This window comes from Crocodylus siamensis, chromosome 4, assembly GCF_052110815.1.
Source record: "Crocodylus siamensis isolate JL-2025a chromosome 4, ASM5211081v1, whole genome shotgun sequence".
Classification (NCBI taxonomy): Eukaryota; Metazoa; Chordata; order Crocodylia; family Crocodylidae; genus Crocodylus; species Crocodylus siamensis.
In genome coordinates this window covers 244,401,029-244,419,438 of record NC_143398.1, presented here as the reverse complement: position 1 = coordinate 244,419,438, position 18,410 = coordinate 244,401,029, and positions in this window count along the sequence as shown.

Below are 18,410 nucleotides of genomic sequence, written 5' to 3'. Positions count from 1 at the left end.
TTGAATGCGTGGCCGTACGTGCCACAGTAATGACACTACTACACCGGGAAAATGATGATGGAGCATCACAGGCAATGGCTCTGACTTGCTAAGCTGGTGGCTAGCATGGGGAGACTTGGCTTTCATTCCTTGCCCTTCCCCCATACGTGTTTTACCTGAACCAGTGGTTGGATAAAATACAGAAACGTACCTTGGAGCAGGGGCTGGAATCTGGGACTTGCTGCTGCGAGGTGGATGCCCTGTCGCTAAGCTAGAGACTCGTGCTGCTCTCTGTCCCAGTGATTGTTTTAAAAAATGCCAGAAAGACTTTTAAAATGTCAGGAAAACCTGCATGTGCAAACAGCAATGCTATTGAAATGCAAGAAAAGGCAAATTTCTTTGTGTGTACAAGAGCCCCTTGTCTGCAAGGGCATTCAGTCAACCCAGGGGGGGTTGGGCAGTCCCTTTCCCAGTCCTTGGTATAGCCCATAGGCTGGTGGTTAGGAGGCTACAGGCAGGAGGGAGATGTGAGTTTGAAATCACTCAGACAGATGAGGAATTTGGACTCATTTTGCCCACATCCTGCAAGTCCTCTAGCCACCAAGCTCTCATGGGAGAGCTCCGGCTGTGCTTTAAAAGAAACAGGAATTTCTTTTACAGACTCAGTTCATGACTATCAGGCGGAGCAATGCAGGTGAGACAGGTGGGTCCTGAACAGGGACACAGATCTTCAGCCGAATCAAAGGGAGGTGCTTCTGGTCATGCCCAGCAGCCGATCTGTAGGCAGCTGGGGTGCTTTCATGGCAAAAGCAGGGGAACGTCTACACTTTAGACCAGAGTTAGGGGAGACCTGAGCAGCAGTTTTGGGGAGAGTAACGTTATACTTAGAGATCTAAATCTCACGTTGGTACTTACATCCTTGTGTGGATCTGGGCCAGAGAGACACAGATACATCTACATGGAGACCCAGCGGTGGGATTAGGGCTGCTTTAGATGTACTTGAGCTAGGATCCACCCTGACTGAACAAGCTATGAGAGACTCCAGAAAAACTTTTGGGGAGCCACGCTGGGCTGAGCTATTGCTGCTCTAGCTAGTCTGAGCTTGGTGTACTAAACTCAGGTCCAATCACAGAAGCTGCATTCAAACCCCTGGGCCATAGGCACACACCAAAGGATGTGCCCAAGGCCACAGGGGAAATCAGTGATAGACCAGGAAGCTGAACCCCAGTCCCTTGCTCCTGTTCCTTCCCACTTACGCAGGGCTCCTTACTGTAGCACAAGACCTCTTTAAAAGCATGCTGCTTCTCAGGGTTGTTGGTGGTAGCCGTGTAGGTCTAAGGACACACACAGGCCAGGCTCTTTGGGTAGATGGGATATCTTTTATTAGACCAGCTAAATAGTTGGAAAAAAGTTCTTTGCAACCTTTCGGGTGCAATCCCCCTTCTTCAGGCACAAGGAGAGTCCATTGCTCTGAGATCTCCAAGGACAGCAGAGTCTCCCAATGCCTGAAGAAGGGGGATTGCACCCAAAAACTTGCAAAGAACTTTTCCCCAACTACTCAGTTGCTCTAATAAAAGCTATTACATTTACCCAAAGAACCTGGCCTGCCTATGCTGCTTCTCAGGAAACTCACTTCAGTTGGAGCAGGCTGAGGTCCTTAGCAGCTCTGGGCAGGAATGGGAGTTTGCTACTGTGTTCATAGTCAACATTTCCCTGCTTCTGCCTCTGGAACGGCTTCGAGACAGCTGCTCACCATCCCAGAAGTGGCTGCGTTTTTTTTGGCTAAAATTCACCATCGGCTTAAGAGCCCGCAGAAAATGGCACCGGATGAACTGACATGGAGCAGAAACTTAATTCCCTCCCTGTTCACAGTGGTAAAATTAATCCTGGATGTATATGATACCACGTGGGTTTGGAGAGCAAACGTTCCCGCGTAGGATGATGTAGTTGGGGCTGGTCCTGCTTTGAGGGGGTTGGACTAGATGTGACCTCCTGAGGTCCCTTCAACCTGAATTTTCTGTGATCACAAAACCTATGGTTGGTGGGAAGCTCAGGAGCTACCGGTGCACGGAGGTGGGGCTCGTTGTTCCACTCAAAATGTGCGGTCACGTACCCACAAACAGCCTGATTTGGGGTGATGCCGAGTATATCGCAAAGTGTATTGGATCGAGGCCCTTATTCTGCCTTCTACAAAACAATGAAACACAATGAAAAACAAGCCCCTTCCCCCAAGTCTGTATCATGGCTGAGTATAATGTTGCAAATAGGACTCAGGAAAACAGCAGCAAAACTTTCATAGTTTCTTAGTTTCTAGGGTTGGAAGGGACTGGAGCAGATCGTCTAGTCCGACCCCCTGCCATGGCAGGAAAGAGTACTGGCGTCAAGCGACCCCAGCAAGGTGTTCATCCAGCCTCCTCTTAAACACCCCCAGGGTAGGAGCCAGCACCACTTCTCTTGGAAGTTGGTTCCAGACCCTAGCCGCCCTGACCGTGAAGTCGCGCCTCCTGATATCTAACCTAAACCTGCCCTCTGCCACCTTGTGACCGTTATTCCTGGTCACTCCTGGCGGTGCTCGGGGGACCAGAGACCCCCCCAATGCCTGCTGATCCCCTGACTAGTTTATAACAGGCCACAAGATCCCCCTCAGCCTTCTCTTGTGGAGGCTGAACAGGTTCAGGTCCCATTGCCTCTCCTTGTAGGGCCTGCCCTGCTGCCCCCTGACCATGCGAGTGGCCTCCTCTGGACCCTCTCCATGCTGTCCACATCCCTCCTGAAGTGTGGCGCCCAGAACTGGACGCAGTCCTCCAGCTGCGGCCTGACCAGTGCCGCATAGAGGGGGAGGATCACCTCCCTGGACCTGCTCGAGATGCATCTGTGGATGCACAACAAGGTGTGGTTGGCCTTCCTGACTGCGTCCCCACACTGCCGGCCCGTGTTCATCTTGGAGTCAATGAATGACCCCCAGATCCCTTTCTGCCTCTACCTTGACGAGAAGGGAGTTCCCCAGCCTGTAGGTATGGTGCTGGCTCGTCCTCCCCAGGTGCAGCACCTTGCACTTGTTAGTGTTGAATCCCACCCTGTTCTCATCCGCCCACCCCTGTAACCTGTCTAGGTCCAATTGCAGCCTATTCCTCCCTTCTAGCATGCCCACACCCTGACATATCTTAGTGTCATCAGCACATTTGAAGAGGTGCTTTTTACCCCCTGTCCAAGTCACCGATGAAGATGTTGAACAGTGCGGGCCCGAGGACCGAGCCCTGGGGGACCCCACTGCCCACATCCTTCCAGGTTGAGAAGGACCCATCCACCACCACCCTCTGGGTGCGGCCCTCCAGCCAGTTGGCGACACATCTGACTGTGCAGGTGTCGACACCACAGCCCCCAGTTTCTTAATGAGAACGGGGTGAGAGACAGTGTCGAAGGCCTTCCGGAAGTCCAGGAAGACGATGTCCACTGCTCCCCTGCGTCTAAGGATTTGGTGACCTGGTCGTAGGAGGCCGCCAGGTTGGTCTGACAGGACCTGCCGCTGATGAACCCGTGTTGGTTGCCCCTGAGCATGATCTCCCCCCCAGCCCCTCATGGACATGTGCCAGGATAACTCTCAAAAAGCTTGCCCAGGATCGAGGCAAGACTGACTGGCCCATAGTTTCCTGGGTCCTCCTGCTTCCCCTTTCCTCTGTTCCCATTGAACTGAAAGGCCCTCTGCCAGTCCTCTGGCACCACACTGAGGGGAGTGAGTGGGCAGGGCCCTGAGGTTTTTGTTTAGTGGGTAGGCACACACCTAATTTTGCCTTCTTCACGGTGTTGGAGTTGCTTCTTCTCAGTTCTTCATGGTGCTGGAGTCACTTTTGCATTTCACACCCACGGCTGTTTTCAAACCTGTCTGGCTGACAACCTGTGTTGGAGCAGACAGGCTGTCTGGGAGATGACAGCTTGATCTGTATCTCTTTCACACCTCTTTAGGGATAATTTTTGATGTGAATAGGTTTTGATCAACTGCCTTCCATCTCATATGCTCAGCTAAACAAGCCATTTGATTTTTCTTTTTTTTCTTCCTGCGATGGGTAAATATGTCACTCTTGTTGCTGAACACCTCTGCAGCTGAAGGAGTTTGCATGTCCTGGCTGATGCCTGCAGGTCTGTAACCAAGACTAAATTAAATATTATTTGTGCATTTCCTTTGCACATCCTGGGAGTCAATCCTGTTCTCACTGAAATCAAAGGCAAAACTTTGGGATCTCCTGAACTGAGCCAAATATCAATCAATTCATGGGAAAGGCTGGAGCTGGGGATTCGTGAACCAGTCATTGAATCCAGGTAAGCTTCCCATGCATGTTTGCTCTCATGAACTCTCATGCCCTTGGCCATTCAAGAGTTTCAGTATCGATATGCACCGTGGACATTGCAGGGGTCAGAGTTTCACTGCTGTGCTCATCTCCAAACAGAATGAGAGCCCCAGCTCTTTCAGGATTTGCCCACCAGGATAAACAGCATCCTTAGAAATGTTGCCCCTTAAAGATATTCTTGGCTTACTTCTTGGTATTCGGCTCAGTTTGGAAGATCCAAAAGTTTGGCCTTTCATTTAAATGGGAACAGGATTGACTCCGAAGACCTGCAAAGGAAATGTGCAAATAATATTTAACTCAGTCTTGGTTAGACACATGCAACCAGCAGCCAGGACATGTTTGTGAACATCTTCAGCTGCAGAGGTGTTCAGCAACAAGAGTGACGTATTTACCCATCGCAGGAAACGGCATCCTCAGAAGCTTTGCCTGCCTTAAAGGTCAAGGGTAATCAAGGCCAGGCCTCTCTTGGTCTGCTATCTGGTGCCATGCAAGCCAGGATGGCCTGTTCCATGGTTGGGTTGTCCACAACTAAACCAGTCACCTGAGGAGGGTGCGGGGAGACCCCGCAGGACTAAAAAGGGCGGATGATCTCCCTGTGAGCCAAGGGGCATCCATACCTGGAGAGCAGATGGGCGCCACCAGGTCACTTTGCCTGGACAACCACCAACGATGCAAAGTGACATCCATTAACTTAGGAGGGCTGTTACAGCATCTGAGGTTCCCCAGTGGTCAAAGCAGCCTCGGGACTGACTTGATGCAACTTGAACCAAGTATCCAGTGGAGAGGCATTGCCTAGTATACAGAGCACAAGGTTAAGGGGTCACAAGACTTGCATTTTCTTCATGGGCTCTGCCTTTGACATTCCTGCACCTCTCTGCACCTTGGCATCGCGCTCCCTTTGTCTATCCGGCCTGTTAAGATATTAAGGTCTGGACAGGAAAAACCTGTCTCTGTCTGAACAGCTCCCTGCAGACTGGGAGCCTGATTTTGCTTGGGCCAGTACTATCAAACTACAGGTAACTCACCCCAAGCAAGTTTGAAACAAAGGCATTTGTTGCATCTGTACCTCTGCCTTCCCATGCCTGTTCCTAAATCAGGACCTTTACATTCCCTAAGGGATTTTAATTAGAATCAGAGACAATGAGGGTTGGGAGGGACCTCGGGAAGTCACACCTAGTCCAACCCCCTGGTCAAAGCAGGGCCTGCCCCAACTAGATTATTTGTTGTTAATTGATCAGCAAGATCAATTAGCATTTTTTTTTTGCTTATTTGTTTGCTTATTTGTCTGGATTTAGGTATTTGAATGCACTTTTGATATTTAAAAATAATCATAAAATCCAAATTCATGCTCCCAAAGCATGTCAAGAATCAATATTTACAGGCTGTTAATGTTCCTGCATTGTGTGTGGGAAGAGCAATGCTATATTCTCCAGCTAATCAGCAGCCTTTGTTCTGGCCAAACAGTTTTCCTGCTGGTGGGGTCAAGGTAGTGGTCATATCAGCAGTATATGCCTGTCTTTTTCGCAAGCACTCAGGACTAACCATCTGGAGTGATGTCTCTGCATAGTTTTTTTTTTTTTGCACTTAAAACAGGCACCAGAGACAAGCAGTTTAATGATCATCTTGTAAAGTGATGTTTTGGAATCATATCAGCAGGAAAAGGGATGTGATAAGAATTCTGTTAAATGAATCTGCCAGGCACCGGCATGATGGAAGGTGTTTTCTATAATATCATGAGCTGAGTTAACACAGAATGGCTTTGAGAGGCAAGGATTTCTTACCGTGACATCTTTTATTGGACCAGTTGGGATAGAGTCAGACAAGCTTTCAAATGCAAAACATTTAGCAGGTCTGACAAGTAAGAACCGGTACAGCACAGAGCATTTGACACAGAGATTACTTTGGGCTGCACCAAACCAGTATTTCTGCATCTGGGTTGGATTAAAAATATTTAAGCAAGAACCAATAAAACCCGAAACAACCCCCTCCCATCTTAAAATATGGGGCAACTTGTTAGGGATGGTAGGGTTAACATTTTTGAAGCATGAGCTAGTGTCACTATTTCATCGTTACATTTTATGGAGGCAGAAGTGGCGGAGTGATCCAGGGATCCTGGTTTTCTCCGATTAAAAGAAATCCCAAATTTTCTGATTTACGAAAAGTAACCCAAAATCCACATTTTTCTGTAATGAAAATGAAACACCACTAATCTATCTGTCTGTCTGTCTAGAGATATAGATAGATCTATATATAGAGAGATCTATCTATATCTATATCTGTCTCCTTTACATCAGGGATGAATATATTTGGCTGAGATCCTAAACTCCACTTGATGCCATAGTTATTAATACGAGTTAGCAGAAGAGCAGGTTTGAGAACGCCTGCACTCATCTGACTTTACTTCTTATTCAAAATCTTATTCATTCTTTTTACGAACATTTGTTTCATTCAGCTGTGCATTCCTGGGAGCAAATTCTCCTTGGTACAACAGCATGCCTAGATCAAACAGGGAATGACAAGCTGGACCATATCGAGTTTCCTTGAAAGAAGCTCTAGGACTTTGTGACATCATATGAAACACATAAAGTTGCAATTAAACCCCTGGTGACTTTTATGCAGATGCAACTGCACAGAAATTGGAAAATGGCCGTCAGCAAGTTCACAAGGGTCAAACTTTGGTCTTGGACTTTGCTAGATTCTTGCAAAGACCATTGACATCCGTCATGAGACCAAAGGGTTGAAGTCCAAGACCATGCTGGACCCACCCATCCAGGTGCTATTAATGAAGGTCAGGTCTATCTTTTTGGGGGCCCACCGGATTAGTACATGTAGATGCCGCCTTGTCTTAGTGAAAATAACCAGGGCAAAAATCTTCAGCTGGTGAACATTGTCTGTCTTACAAGATTTAAGGATTTGGCCCCACATCTTCATTATGATTTCTCTTAAGTAAAGATGCATTTCCTGCCAGGTTTCAACTTGTAGCCATATGTTGAGTTCTCTTTGAGAAAAACATGTAGATCTTTTCTTTTTTTTTTTTACTAGAAAGGGGAGGGGGAAGGAAAGCTTGTTTTTGTTCTTACAAATCTTTAAAAGCAGCAGAAAGGATTTTCCTCGGGCTTCTTCAAGATCACGTTACGGGGCTCTCTCTCCGCTGTACCTGTAGGTCAAGCAAGTTGCACGCACCAGGGTTTCCTGAAAACTCCTTGGTCCCTCCCTTACTTTCTGTGCTTTTATAAGGACCCTCTGCAACTCTCACTCCCTGGCCCCTCTTCTTCCACTTTTCCCTTCTTCACTCAATGCCAGGGTCTCTTTGCACCCCTCCCCCATTAGGCATGCCACCAGCGCTGAGCATTTTGGTATCCTTTATCCCTACTACCAGCTATCTTCTTTCCACCTGGGAGAGCCGTCATTTAGGATGCCAACATTTCAAACGTGATGGGTGAGAAGAATGGAGAGTTCTCCGACCTGTAGCAATCAGAGAAATGGCATCAAGTGGAGTTTAGGATCTCAGCCGCAATACGTTTGTCCCCGACGTAAATGAGATGGTACTACCATCCTACGGACAGTAAATGCTGCTGTACATCTCATCTAACTACCAGGCTTTGAACCTAAGCTCCATAATTTCTTTCATCCTAGGATTTCAAAACACAAATCTTAATTAATGGAGGCTACTGCATGGAACGAATAGGTTGTGGCACCACTGAACACCCATATATATGTATTCCTCTTCCTCTGCTTTTGCCGTGGTTTGAGAATGTGAGTTTGTCAAGACAAGGACATTTTCGTAAGTGTTTTGTAGAGCAGTTAGCACAATGAGACCTTGACTGGGGCTCCTGGGTTTGCACCCCACTATAAATATTACTTTATTAATATCATTACCATCCTCACCCATTATTTTAGGGAGAAGCTGCTCCCTTTGATCAAGGCATCAATGTGTTAAAAACGTTAGCACGTTCCTCTGTATTTCGGAAGCGCTCCTCAATCTTCATTGTTATTAATACAATCCTTACACTTATCCAAGGTGGAATTTGGAGCAAAGGCCTCTGTTAGACTCATGAAATGCATCTCAAACTAAGGAAACCTGACCTGTCTCCCACATGCTCTTTTGAACTCTGACATGCTGCAGGGTTGTTCAGCACCTGTCACACCAGGGCTGTGATATAGTTGAGAGCTCTAGGTGCTATTGAAGTGCAAATGTATATTAGTAATGGTATTATCATTATTATTATTATTGCTGCTTCTGAAATCCTAAATGCCCAGAGGTGTTTAGATCTCTAAGGTCACTTCAGACTTCAGAACAAGGAGTTGCAAGCTTTTGTATGATTCAAAGTGTCATGAATAATTGTAGATTTCTTCTACTTTATTTTATACCAAAATTATGCAGTCAGGGAGTTCCCCACTGAGCATCTGTAGCACTGTTGACTGCCCTGGCTCAGGGAGTGCTCCTCATATTTAAACAGTATTCCCATTTTTATAGCACATTTGCTGCATCCCCGCTGACTCTATTGATTCCATATATTACAATCTTTTATATGGTGTTTTACTATTGAATGTGAACTTTGAAACTCTTGAAATTAAAACCCTTTCGGAGGAGTTTATATCTCCAATTTCTTGCATTTGTTTTCATTAATCATGGTTTCCTTCACAGGTGGTTTCCTTTATTACCTTGTTATCAATGCAACCAAAACACAAGTTTATTTATTTTTTCCTAGTACATTTACTTCTTCCTATTCAAGTTACTTCTGTTGCATTTATAAATGATGGTGCCTGCAAGGCATCTGGACACTTGGATGGTGGAAGAGAAATGCTGGTGCTGCAATCACAGCCTGATCTACATGGATCCATTTGCAATTTCTTACAGAGAAAATCCCTCAACTTCAGCCAGTTGCTTTTCCTCAGTCTGCACCCACTGACCCCCCCAAGGCACCTGTGTTATACTCTGTGCATTTCAAATAGCTCATACAACTTTAAAAGAGAATGGCAATGGCATTTTATAATGGGGAAATAAGAGAGATCAAAACATGGCTAGCTTAGATCTTCATGCGACTAAAGCGATTGCAGATGTTTACTTCAGAGAGAAGACAAATAAGAAGGGATACAAGCTATAAAGGATTGTAACAGGGACCCCAAACCCTGTTACTCAGGCACACCTGCAGCCATTCAGGGAGGCACTTGACTGGAAGGGGAGAAGCCAGGGGACATAAGCCTGGGCCTCTGAAGCAGGGGGGCAATGCAGCCTGGACTCGCCAAGGAAAGGACCTCCTTTCCTTCCTCCATGCTGGTCTGGAGTGAGAGCTGCAAGCTATGGAGGGTACTCACGAGGCTGAGAGAACCAGAGAGCATGAAGGGGGCCTCACAGTAGGTATGATGGCCCAATATCTTCAGCAACAACCTGGAATATGGCACAGAGTGCACCTTTCAGAAAGTTTGCAGATGATACCAAGCTGTGGGGAGCAGTAGATACACTTGAAGTAGAGCTAAGATTCAGAGAGACAAAGACAAATTGGATGACTGGGCCAAAAGAAATGTCCTGAGGTTCAACAAGGACAAATGCAAAGTCCTGCACTTATCATGGAGCAACCCCATGCACTGGTGCAGGGTGGGGGTGACTGACTGGGCAGCAGCTCTGCAGAAAAAGACCTGGGGGTGACAGGGGACAAGAAGCTGAACGGGAGTCAGCAGTGTGCCCTTGGTGCCAAGAAGACTAATGGCATCCTGGGCTGCATCAGTAGGAGCATTGCCAGTAAGTCAAGAGAAGTGATTCTTCCCCTCTATTCAGCACTGGGGAGGCCCCCCACTACAGGACGTGAACACATTGGAGGGAGTCCACTGGAGGGCAATGAAAATGGTCAGGGGGCTGGGGGACATGACTTGAGGACAGGTTGAGGGAACTGGGCTGATCTAGTCTGCAGAAGAGAAGACTGAGCAGGGATTTGATAGCAGCCTTCAGCTCCCTGTACGGGGGCTGCAAAGAGGACGGAGCTGGGCTGTTCTCAGTGGGAGCAGATGACAGGACAAGGAGCAATGGGCTCAAGTTGCAGCAAGGGAAGTTGAGGTTGGATATGAGGAAGAACCTTCTCATGAGGAGGGTAGTAAAGTACTAGAGAACGCTTCCCAGAGTGGTGGTGGGATCTCCATCCTGGGAGGTTTTGAAGACCCGTGTGCACAAAGCCTTGACTGGGATGATGTAGTTGGGGCTGGTCCTTCTTGGAGCAGGGGGTTGGAGTAAATGTGACCTCCTGAGGTCCCTTCAACCCTCGTTTTCTATGATTCTAAGGGTAGTGTTTGAATTTGAAGCAGTTGCTTGGATTTTGTTCTAGTTTAAACCAGAGGACCAGCTGTGGCCATAGGGGGTAGAAGGGAGGTCACAGGGGTGCCCGAGTGGCACGTTAGGGTTTGATCCCTGCCAGGGGCATTGTCCAAGACAGAAGCAGGCTGAGGCCAAGAAGGCCAGGGCCTGAACTAGAGAGTAGAGGGACAGAGGGGATCTGAGGCTGAGAGGGCCAGATCCTGCACCTAGAGGGGGTGACGCAGGCAGCCAGGGGCTATCCAGAACCTGAGACTGAAAGGCCAGGTCAGAGCCAGTGGGCCTAGGCTATGTCTAAGAAGGCTGTACAAAGGAGTAACTAGCACCAGAGTGACATCTGCAAAGCGTGGGCATGGCGATAGGAGCAGAAGTTGGCTACTAATAGTCCTGATGGCAACCAGTACCCTGAGACATTGGTGGGGTCAAGGGGGACCACACTTAGGGCTTGAAGAACAGGACTAGGGGCCAGCTGGGTACAGGAGAGAGAAAGGACCTGAAGCAGGCTAGGGCTCACTCAGGGTCCCTTCCTTCTACAACAGAAACTAATTTCATGAAGGTTTGGCAGGCGAGAGGAAAAGGGAGGGTACTGAGAAGTCAGAGTGGGGCAGAAGCCACGTAGCCACCAGGAGGGTATCATTACCACCCTGGGGCCTGGTCCAGTCACAAGGACAAAAAATAGTGTAGAGAAGAAGGGCTGGGTACATCTATTGATCTCTTATTCTAATGCAAAAACAAGTTGTTCAATGAAATTGAAAAGCTGCCACAATTAATTTGTGGAACTCACGAATGCCAAGAACTGAGGAAGTTTCCAGAAAGAATTGCATGTGTATAGAGACAATGAGATTAAGGAGAAGTACAGTAATTAGGGTTTTTAAAGGATAAAGGCACAATACTCCTCTCTCCTTTGTCCTATGGATGCTGACTAAAAGGGCTGGAGTAATGTAAAGGAAGTTAGAAAGCACAGGGTCTACCTGGAGGAAGGTGTGACCATTACAGACATTATGGAAAGCAACCATACCCTCTGGCAAGCCCTGGTAAGGGGCAGTTGTAGGCCTCACTGGAATATTCATATCAGCATTGATCAGGACCGATATAGCTTATATACAGGTTTTGCTAAAACATTAGCCAAAACAGGTTATGTACACTGTTTAGGTAGAATTTAAATTAACACATGTGCCTGAAAAATAGACTCCCGACAAAGCTGATAGACAACACTGATTGATGAGGCTGTTTGCTAAGGTTGATTGAGGAGGATGAAAACAGATGGCCCAGAACACACAGAACCGGCTTATGAAGATGCACAAGGATAGGGGAAAATGGTAAAATATGTGGTACAGGCAACATGTGGGGTAAATGTCTGATGCCAGCAAAGTTGTGTGAGTCAATATTTAAAAGAAGAATTCTTTGTATTGGCCAAAAGGCTGCAATATGGGTTGTGCATCCAGGGACAGCACCTTGGGACCATTGGCCATACTTGTTAATGAGTTGGTGCTTTATAAGTAATACATTTGACTGAGCTTTCGCCACCAAACCAAGCCCATGGTCATTCTTTCTATAATATTGAGGCTATCAGTGAAACACCAGCTGAACACAGCAACAGGTGCAGCACAGACAACACTGTGAGGGAGCGCTCATACACAGAAAATTACACCAGCCACAGGAACAGAAGACAGTAGAGGTTATATTAGGGTACGGATGTGGGTATTTGGGCTGTAGAGTGAAAGCCAGCATGTGGGAATTGTAGATCTGCCATACATTCTTATACAGAAGTCTTTACGGTTCGCTTTGTGAAGTCTTTACGACTTTCTGCTCTAACGCCTCATCTGCTTGAACGCTCATGGACTGGGAATACAGACGTAGCACAATCAGAAGAGTTCAGACCGGGAATTCACTGCATTATTCACCAAGCTCTGTTTGATGCCTCCCATGTGTTAGCATGGTCGTTACACTGAACCAGCGCCCTGTAGATCTGCAAAGCTAAGGTGCATCCTGGCATTCAACCCCCGGCATCAACAGGAGTTGGTCAGGACAGATTTGACTCTTCCAGCCCATTTGGGATGGCATTAAAGAGGGTTTGCTTTCTTTCACACCGTCCTGTTAATGGCTTTTCATCCTAAATCCTTCCTTCCTGAGCAGGTTGAGCTTTCCAAAACAGCAGAGGGGATTTTGCTAGAGGTCTTCTTCATGGCTGGCACTGGAGTGTAAATAACATGCATCTTCATATCCACTGCAAACCACAGTCATATTGATTACGCTCTTCTGCTACAGTTCCTTAACACCCACCATCTGACTTACTGGCATTTATAGGACTTCTGATCTGCCTATGAAAGAGGTGGCATGGTCCAGAGATTAGGGTCTGGCACTCTCTCTTCCCTGCCTCCAGGTCACAGTTCAGTTTGGCTCAGTCTCCTGTGGAAGTTGTGTTAGCTGATGCTGCTTCAAAGCCCCATAGTAATCGAAGGAAGCAGGTTTTGGATCAGGGTCTCAGTGAAGAGGATACAAGGAACTGACTTAAAAGCTTCTGTTTAGGAAAGAGAGAGCAGAGAAAAGCAAAGTGTAGATTACACTGCCCATAAACCTGTATTTTCTAAAATTATTGCTATTGTAGGAACTTATATTGGGCCCCTTGCTGTCACAAACCACTTAGGCCAATGCCCCCTCCTCCTCCCTTTTTTCGTATGATTTGAGAAAAGCAGATATTTTTCCTGTTCAATGCGAGAAGTGGCACATTTTTCATCCCCATCGCTGCACAAAGGAAAACTATTCAAAAAGTGAAACACCATCATAGAGCAGCAGGCTGGGACTATATAAATGAACCCACCTTTGCCCCGGAAATGGGCCCATTTAGTTTTCCATCTGCCACGTTGCCATAATAGATGGAGCCACCTTTGACCGCATCTGACGACATCTGGGAGGCATTTTTGTTTTTCCTTTCCCTCGATGAGTGTCAGAACAAGTTCATTTTCCCTGCATGTGAGGCTGATCTTTCCTTCCATCTTCTTGGTTTATTATTAACAATGATATTTTTTGCTGTTTTGGTTGGCTTCCTATTTCATGACTTATAAAAAATTAAATCCTTCCATTGCAAACCAGGCCAAAAGTCTCTCTGTTTTATTCAAAGGAGAACTAGATCCTGAACACAAAAAGCAGATTTAAATCTATTTGGTCTTATACCATTTCTTAGTTTATTTGCACTCCAGTAAATTTATGGGAGTCACTGGAATAACATGGCGTAAAATCCTTAACTTCAATCAGAATCAAGCCCTGGATTTCTACAGGGCAGGCTGAAGTCGTGGTGCCAAATGAAAGGGAGTCATTGCAAATTACTCAGACAATTTTTAGGTAAATAACAATGGGAGAATAATGTGTTAAAAAAAGTATCTAAATATTGTGCACAGATACCAGAATTTGTTTCTTGCAGTATTTTGACTGTGATATCTCTAAAGCAGATATAATGATATAATGAACTGGTACAGGTCCCTTTGGCTATTAAAGAGCATGTGTCAGGGAGTCAGAGGCTCTTGTCATTTTGAGAAGATAGTGCAGCAGTCTAAGCTTGTGGTGTGGGCAGGCAGCTGGGCAAAAGCTACTTGCAATGTAATGAGCAGCCACGGTAGGGGGATCTCGAGGCAGTCATTTGGTAAAGACTGTAGGCAGCTGGGTTAGACTGCAGCAGAGATGGGCAAGCTGGGCCATTAAGCAAATGGGGAACAACAGCAATCTTTGCTGTGACCCTGGAGGGGTGGAATAGCTTGTAACAAGGAGCACGTCTACATGAGACGCTAACTGCACAGTAGCGTGCTGGGCAAAAACCATGCTAATATGCTACTGCACAGTAGTATTAGGCTACTGTGCAGTAGGCATCACTAAAAACCCATGAGCCAGCACTACTGTGCAGGAGTGCAAGTTACTGTGCATTTATTTAGTACAGGGCTAGGCAGCTGCTGGAATGGGTGCTAGAGTATGGCACAAAAAGGCATTTTGCTTGGGACGTGCACCTTGGGATGGATGGTAGGAAGGGGGCTGGGGCTGTGCTGCCACAACAAGGGTTGGGCCCCTCAGGCCTCCCTGGGTGTCCATCCCTGGCATGCCAATATCTGACAAGGTGAGGTTGCAGGTGTTTTTGGCACTCTGCTCAAAAACACTGACAACCCCTGATTTAGTACTTGGTTAACCAAGTACTAAACTTAATGCACAGTATTTATGCTCAAGGTGATTCCTTTTGTCCTGATTTTTTGTTTTGGAATTGAGCTTAAAGACCAGAGGACTATAAGTGGCTATAGGGACGGAGGAGCCATGAGTGGGGTACCTGGCAGGCACCCTCTGCTGCAGGGCTACGACTTGGAGAGTCAGGGCTCAAAATAGTGGATCTGAGCTGAGGGGTCTCAGCTAGGGGAAAAAGGGCTGAAGCCCCTTAGCTCATATGTTTGGGCCTGAGGGGCCCAGTGTTGATCTTGTGTAGACAGAAAAAGAGTGCGTGGCAGACAAAGTCATCGACATGGCATGGGTGCAGCTATGGGAGCAGCAAGGAGACCATGATAATAGCTCTAAGGCACTGAGGAAAGGATTACCCCAGTCTCCAAGGGCAGTCTCCCTCTGCATATATATCAATTAACATCAAGTCGTGGCAGAAGAGAAGCTGGAGGGAGGGTATGCTGGGGAACATGGACAGGAAGAAGTGGGGGTCAAAGGCCAGACCTGTCACACCTACCAGTACCCAAACGGGTACTGGGAGCCCCAGAGAAATAGGAGTAGAGAGGAGATAGGACAAAAATACATTGACTATTGTGGTATAGCTACAAACAGGTCTCATCTCAGTTACTCTGTTGCCTTGAAAGGCATTTTTTAAACATTTGGTTGAACGAGAAGAACCCACCTCAAATTTGAGAAGGTGGGGTAACCTCTTGCTTCCTTGCTAGCTAAAAAGAAATAATTGCTTTCTGGATATTTTTTTCTGCCCTTTTGGCTGAGAAGGCTCTTTTGATGGAGAACATCCCTTTTCCATCAATATCAATAGATGTGTGTGCAGTGCTGCAATTCACTGTTCAGTGGATGTTAGTTAAGTCTCCCAGTTCCTAAAGAAGGCATGAATCTCTTCTACCTCCAAGCTATGGCATTTCATTTGTCAACAAAGGAAGTTTCCAGCCCTCATACTTGCAAACAAAAATGTAAAAAATGCAACTCTAAGGTTCAAAAAACAGAAGGCAGATCAAATGCACCTCATGGTTTTTAAATCCCATAAATTTTAAGCCATCCTCTTGAACATTGCGAATTACAGCCATTCCAGAATCAAGAGCTAGGCCCATCAATGCTGCAGCCATATTAGTCCATATGACGCAGGCCTAGTGCTTCTGAAGTTGGATGATCTCTGAATTTATAAAGCTATTAGGAGGCTTAAAAGACACACTGCTGAATACCCAGCACTTTCTCCTACCACAACAGCAACTTAAGTGCAAAGAACCCATCTCTTTTCCTTGCAAAAGAGGAGGATGGGCTGTGCAATAAGGACAGAGAGGATAACACCTCCCCCCACACAAGAATGATAAGTTCCCTACCGCCTCATGTATATTGACTATTATAGGATCCTCAACAGCAGTCCTGCTTGCTCCTTCGCCGCCATAAATCCATTCATCTTTGTTGCCTTTGGTGGAGTGACTCTAATATACACCATCTGGGGATCTGGCTCATTGACCCCCATGGAGCTGGGCTGATTGACATCAGTTGGGAAACTGGACCTCATTCAGAGGGACCACATCCCAGTGCGATGTCCTGGTGACTCAAAGGAAAATGCCCATGCTTTTACTGGGACCTAGCTGCAAAGGGGTTAATTTATGCTAGTCAAACAAACTGAATTTGCAATGCATACATGCCCTCTCATTTTCCCTCTCTTGAGTCAAACAGCTGTCTCCATCCCCCAATCCCTCCACACCAGATGGGCAATGGCCATGGCTGGATATGGGAGCTCTGCCTCGGTTTCCTTTTCAGCGGCCTGCCTGGAAGGAACTAGTTCAACACAGTTGTCAGCCAGATTGGCCCTGACAACCATCATATGCTTTAGTGCACCGGCTAACTGCCTGCTTCCCTTCCCAGCCCTGCTGTCATTCATCCTGATGAGCAGGTGCATTAGTGCCTGGGAAGAGCAGCAGCTATAAATACCTCGATTTGCCAGGTATAATTGCTGTTCAGTAAGCAGGGGGAATACACGGTATTTCCTTTAAACAGCTGAAAACCTCACTGCTTCCCACACCTCTGATTTCTCTCAGAGGCTGCTGCTTACCCCTGCTATCAATCATCTACTGCTTGACACGAATGATTTCTTTGGACAGACCATGGCTGCCAAATGTCCAATCCTTTCTCTTATTCACACGTGTCAGAAAACAACAAATAACCCTCAGGTGTATCCACCTCTCAAGACTGGGCTGGTTTTTCCCCAATTGTTACTTCAGGCAAAGTTTGGACTTCAGGTTTGGACATCGGGCTGGGAAGAGTAAGGAGACATGCAGTTTTGGAGAGGGAGCTCCTGGGCTCTAGATTTCAAAGCCAGGAGGGACCGTTGTGAGGAATGAGCCTGAAGTCTTGCCTAATGCAACTCAGCGGTTTCTGCATCCAGCTTGTCATTTCCGTTTGATGCTCTGTGATACTTTGGCTCACCTTGGGCATCAGTGTGTGCTTCAGTTCCCCATCTCTACAACAGAACAAGATTTGGTTTCTCCCTTCATTTCTCTCTTGACTTTTTAGGGACTAGATGGTTACAAGTAGATGTGGGTCTCCAGGGAGTCACCAGTGTTGCCCAACGTTGTCACCATTGTTGGACTCCATCAACGTTGTCATCTGCCTCCATCAGGGTTGTTCTGGGTTTCCATGTTACTCATCATGTCAGGCTCCTCCAGTTTGGATGGTCTGTGACTGTGCCCATCAACCTCATTGCTGAAAGAAAGAGATGGCAGGCTACGTATGGTTCCTAGTGCCAAAGGGGCTTGGCCAGGTTTAATGTCTACAAATACGCTTAGATACTAATGTCCATGACCAGCTGGTCCGTGGTACTAACCCAGTCATTTTCAAGCAGGGTCTATCAGCTGTCCCTCAATACAGGGATGGTGTTTGCTGGTGCGGGAGGGACATTTTCAAGCATGGTATAGGCATGAACATAACCCCTAAACCCAGTCCAAAGTATTATTGGTTCCCAGGCCATTTTATATGCTGATCAGAATAACCTCACACCTACAGCAAACATGTCCTAGTTCTCACCAACTGCTAAAACCACGTTAGGTGGCATCGTCCACATCCTACTTCTCATCAGTTCACGCGTCCTTCCCCCTGGACAGGGACAGCTATTTGCCAGGTCACTGTAATATTTGTTTTGGTGTCCTGTACTGGTCTTAACAGTCACTGCCTATCTGCTGGCCTTGGCCACAACTATTACTTTATTTTCCCAGCAATTCCTTGCAATTGGTCTGGAATGGGGCATGTCCAGTTTAGTATTTACTAGGGTCTTTTTCAGTTTTTGCTGTTAGCTGGCCCTCTGTGTGGTTTGTGTGTACACTGATCCATGGTCGTATAAACCCAAGCTCCAGGAAATCCTATAGCTGGTAGGTCTTGAGTGCTCAGATCCTTAGGCGCCTATTCTCATTTGTAACTGGTTCTGACCCCAGCTGCTTGTCCAGCTGTAGCATGCACTACTTTACCTTGAGTTGCCAAGACATCATGTTGAGATGATATCCCTTCAAATGAGGCCCAGTTTTCCAGCTGGCGTAAATCAGTGTAGTTTCATCTGAGCT